This window comes from Podarcis cretensis, assembly GCF_951804945.1.
Source record: "Podarcis cretensis genome assembly, chromosome: 8".
Taxonomy (NCBI): domain Eukaryota; kingdom Metazoa; phylum Chordata; class Lepidosauria; order Squamata; family Lacertidae; genus Podarcis; species Podarcis cretensis.
The window spans coordinates 62,170,054-62,175,213 of record NC_137177.1 but is presented as its reverse complement, the minus strand read 5'-3'; the positions used below and the strand labels follow the sequence as shown (position 1 = coordinate 62,175,213).

Here is a 5,160-nt window from a genome sequence, read left to right as displayed (position 1 = left end):
ACCCTGAAGCACTATTTCTGGGTTAGCGGAGTTTGTAACCTGAAGTGTATGTAACCTGAAGTGTATGTAACCCGAGGTACCACTGTAATTTCTTGCTACTGGGTCTTAACAGTGAAAGACAGATTTGGGGGCTTTTTCAATCATTTTTTACGTATCCACACTCATGAGGGCCTTTGGGCTGAGATGGGACCATAGGCTACATGGACAAGCTGAGGGCAATTCCTAAGGGCTATATAAGTATATACAACAGTGAAAGCGGTTCCCTTGGTGGGGTGAAGTCGCTATGCGAGCTTCCTGGCAGGTGGAGAGCTGTTGTTCACTAAAAGTGATGGGGAGCATCTTATTTCCCTCACCTGCATGCTAGCTCTGCCTTGACTTCCATGTCACTTAATCCCTCTCCTTACCACTCGAGAACAGTGCCTCCACCTGGTAGAAAGCTAGCATAGCAGCTCTGCCTCAACCAGGGAGCTGCTTCTGCATGACAGGTAGAGAGAACTACCGGGCAGGGTCTCTGAGGTTGAGGGAGCACATATTCTCCAACTGTTCCCTTTTACCTGGTTTATTTACCCTCCCCATTGCAGGAGATGGCAATTAGATCAGTGGGGTCTGCAACCAATTGGTGCAGTGTGGAGTGTGTGTGTGTGTGTGTGTGTGTGTGTGTGTTGTGGAATCCCAGTTTCTTCCATGTATTGGACATTACACTCCCATCAGCCCCTGCCAGCCTTGTCAGAGATGGTGACAGCTGGAGTTCAGCAGTATCTGGAGGACTACAGGTTGCCAATGCCTGCTATGGGAGAAAGTAAAGAGGGTCACTTAGGTCAGTGGAGGCTGCTCCATTAGGGCATGGGAGGGGGCACTGCCCCACCAATCTCAGTCTTCTCTCATCTTTGGCCTACTGCTTTCTTAGAACCAATCCAGGTTAGGAAGAACTGCCTATTGGTGCCCTTCACTCAGTAGTGCCCTTGTAGAACTCTGCAGGGAGGAAGATGCAGACAAAACCACAATGAGTTGACTCTGCCTGTCATTGGTTCTGATTCCACTACTGGTCTCCCTCCCTTCTGCTCTACCAGCCCCAATGAGACCATCTACCAGTTTGTTAAACCCTTAGTGCAGGACTTCCTACTTCTGATTGCCCTGGTTGATGACCAGTGACCCCTGCCATCAAGCATGTGCATTATTTCCCCAGCCCCATCTTTCATTTGCACAGCCCCACCCTGCATTTGTGTGTTTCAGCATTCACAGCCTTCCTTTGCTGAGCCTAAAGCATCATCAACAAGGTGCTGAACACCTTGAAAACCAGGGTAGCAGTTAGAGCATTGGAGTGGAGTGATGAGCAGGGCCAGAGACAAAAGAGAGAGGAGCAATGGACATCACTCTTCCCTTTGCATAGTAGGTTACATTCCAGCTATACAAAATACATACACACACACACACACACACACACACACACACACACACACACCTCTCTCTATCCAGGCAAGCAAGAGGCATTATTACAGTCCAAGGACACATTACACTCAGGCAAAGGCACTCAACAAAGGGGCATAGCCAGGCCAGTGATAGGTGTGGCCTAGGGAGAGGGGTGTGGCCTAGAGAGAATTCCAAGGGCCAGTGTTGAGAAGGCCCTGCTCAAATAAACTGATCACCTTTCTTCAAATGGCAGGAGGCCCTGGAGCCAGTCAGGTAAGCTCAGGGTGTGACAGAGTACCTGGGAATATTGCCCAGCTTCACAGGCATCTGGAGTTCTTCCATCCATGACCTTTGACTTTCAATCTTTCCTCCGTGGAGATCCTGTCTATGGCATTAGGAAGCCCTTCTTGAAAGATGCCTCTTTTTGTTGCCATCGGAATCAAACATTTCAATCCTGATCAGCCACAGAGACACAGTATGGGGCAGGTGCAAGTGTCAAAAGTCTACTCCTTTTCATTCACTATTCATGACCAGTCCATGAAGCATTTAGGATAGATGTGTGTGCTTGTGTGTTCTAGAAGTATTGATGTTTCTTCCTTATGTGGTTCAGAACCAGGGTGCATTCCACACTTCTCTTTATGAATTTTCTTCTCCTCCCCAAAAAGATGAGAAATGATACATTTTAATAAAAATTGCCGACAGAATCCCCACAAGGCTGCACAGATGGCTTTCAGAATTAAAAAAACCCACACACAAACAACTGGATCCATTCATCCATATTTCACAGCAATAAGCTGGAGATAGAAAGTATACTGCAAGATGAGGAAAGTGTGTGTGTGTTTAGGGGAAAGCGCCATATTCAGCAAATACCCAAACGGAATCCAGGTCAACGCCTTACTTAAAATCCAGGGTGTAATATTCTTGAACATGGCTAGCCAAATCGGGATGACAGATGTAGAGCCTGATACTATGCAAAGCTGCAGTGAGCATGACATAGGATCAAGCTCAAGGGTCCCAGCACCAGCAGAAGTGAAAGCTTTATCCTTGTGGTCCATTACAGCTGTGTCTACCATGCTGGAGGAGAGAAAGGCATTGATGCTGACCCATCGACAATCCAAGGAAGGGAGTGGAGGCTGGTCTGCTAGGGCAAATTGGTTTAGCAGAGGGCAAACAAACTTGGAAGCTGAATACACTCAGGCCCATCACTGCCTAGCCTGTCTTATTCACACATCACTAAATAAAAATGCACAGGTCCCATTGGTAAAGAATAAAAAAAAATTACTTACAGTTTCTTCATATGTACAATAGCTTCAGATTGTAAGCCTACATGGCAGGAGCTACTTTCATGGTCACCTTTTGCAGGAGAGAGAGAGCGAGAACAAGAGGAAGGAGTGATCTGGAGGGTTTAGTGGGAAACCACAAAGTGTATTTTCGCCAGACTATCTGTTAGTGTTAACCCTGCCTTCTACTGACTGGAAGCATGTAGCTAGTCAATTGCAGCTTGCAATGCAGGCTGTAATTTAATATAAACATGAACATCCACCTGGGGATCCAGCTCCTGGGGGCTGAGCTGTTTTGGGTCCTCTCAACATCTTTTAAGGTGGAGGAGGTTAAGCATGGAGCTGAGCATAGGGTGGCTCCAGTGGTCAGCTCCTTCTCCTCCTCCACCGCTGAGGGGAAAGAGGGTGGAAGCAGCCTCCCGCTGGTTGGAGTGCCAGGAAGAGGGGGAGCTGCCAGCCATTGAAACCACACAGCCACAGTGTTTGGCTCCGTCCCAGGCTCCTTCCAACGTCCTGGTGTCATGTGCGCAACATTGCTCCCCCCATCACCCTCCCAATCTGGTGCTTCCGACATCCACCATATGCGTGCATAATCCATTGGATTGGTGCTACCTTGGGAGACTCCTAATGAATGAGTCAACTTTTCTTTTTTAAAAAATAATATTTATTAAGAGTTTAAAGATTACAAAAAGAAAAAAAAGAATTAAACAAATCAATATAATACAATACAAAAACAAAAACAAAAACACTACGTAGAACATTGAATTAACAAAACAAAACAAAAACAATTAAAAACACTTCCAATCTTTTCAATCTTAGCTTTCATTCACTTGTTTCATTGACTTCCTCACGCCTCCCTTTTTGTATTCCACTTCAATTAACTGTTTCAGCAATTCCTTTCCATCTTCCTCTGTTTTCTGTCCTGTAATTAATCTTAACATATTCTAACCTTGTTTTTTCCCCCCTTTAATACATTAACAATCTATCTGTACCTAGTTCCTTATAACATTTCTGCCAAAGCCATATAACTTCATTCCACCATTTTTCTAAAGCTCATTAATTTTACAATATTTCTGTAAATAATCTTTAAATTTTTTCCAATCTTCTTCCACCGACTCTTCTCCCTGGTCTCGGATTCTGCCAGTCATTTCCGCCAATTCCATATAGTCCATCAGCTTCATCTGCCATTCTTCCCGGGTGGGTAAATCTTGTGTCTTCCAATGAATGAGTCAACTTTTCAGATATAGGCCTTCTTGAACCCAGTGTCAAGTGAGAAAAGCCTGAAGCACTCCCCTGCCCCTGAGCAATGGTCAGCCGAGAAGCTACCAATAAATGAATTATAACAGGCTCACATATAGTGCACGGTATAGATAGATGATAGATAGATAGAAAAAAATGGCATAGTAGGAATACTTAGTATATAAATGGGATAGAAAGGTTCTCTTGTGTTTTCTTTTGCTCCCTTCTTTTAAAAGCATGTTCAAATTTAATGTTCAACAAAAGGCATATTCTATTCCATTAAGTATTCATTGAGAGCCTCGTGGGTATTTCTCCCTTCCATGTAACATACTTTGCATGCCCTCACTTTAGAACCTCGAGAGCAATTCCACTCCACAATGCCAAGGACGTCCCTCCAACACATTCCTTTTATATCTGCCGTGTTCTGGATTCTTTTTACAGTTAGCTTTGCATGCTTCCGGATCAGGTCACTTTAAAGGGCTACCTCCCACTGAGGCTCAAATACTGCCACTACTATTACTGCTACTGCCCTTGCTGTTTAAAACTAGACCCACTGCTGCTGGGACAAAGTGGTTCCGCATCTCAGAGGCAACATATAAAGTGTTGGAAATATAATTAAGAAAAGGAGAAATAAGATTAATAGGACAAAATATGGCAAATCACACTGTATGCATTAATTTGGTGCTTTCTGAGCAATTTAAATATCTAATTTGTTAAAATTACCTGCAAGTGTCTGATAATTAAGCACACATGAGTACTATTTAATTTGCCTCCGGCTTAATTTGGAGGCACATCAAATCATGTTTTGTGCTGTATGGGAGATGCTTGACAATCAGCTCATGTTGTTGAGGTGGATGAATAAGTTGCACCCTGGTGACAGAGGATAGTGGAAGTTCCAGGAGGCCTATTATAAGACACAACCAATGCCTTCAAAGTGCTTTGCATTCCTGTTTTCTAGCAGGGATTTCTGGACTCTCCAGTCATAACAGGTGCCACAGTATCACCATGACGTAATCTGCCCTGACCTAATGTGAGTTGGGTGTGAGGTACCATGGCTGTTTCCTTTTCCTTTTTAGTTTGTTTAAGAGAAGGAGGGAGAGAGAAAGAAGAGGAAAAACATATATGGGAAGGGGAGGAAAATTGTATCTGAGTGATGGAGAAAGGATACTGAGGATTTACTGAGTTTTGTGGGTCTTTTTGGAGCCTGGGAAAATGGGACTCTGGTATTCTT

General features: G+C 44.2%; 1 long non-coding RNA gene across 1 annotated transcript; it reads right to left on the bottom strand.

Moving 5' to 3' along the window:
• Positions 1-1,464: 1,464 nt before the first annotated feature.
• LOC307222520 lies at positions 1,465-4,322 on the bottom strand. Its single transcript, XR_013841794.1, has 3 exons — positions 4,261-4,322; positions 2,697-2,763; positions 1,465-2,063 (listed from the first exon to the last, which is right to left on the bottom strand). It is a non-coding gene; the product is annotated as an uncharacterized lncRNA (long non-coding RNA).
• Positions 4,323-5,160: the final 838 nt, after the last annotated feature.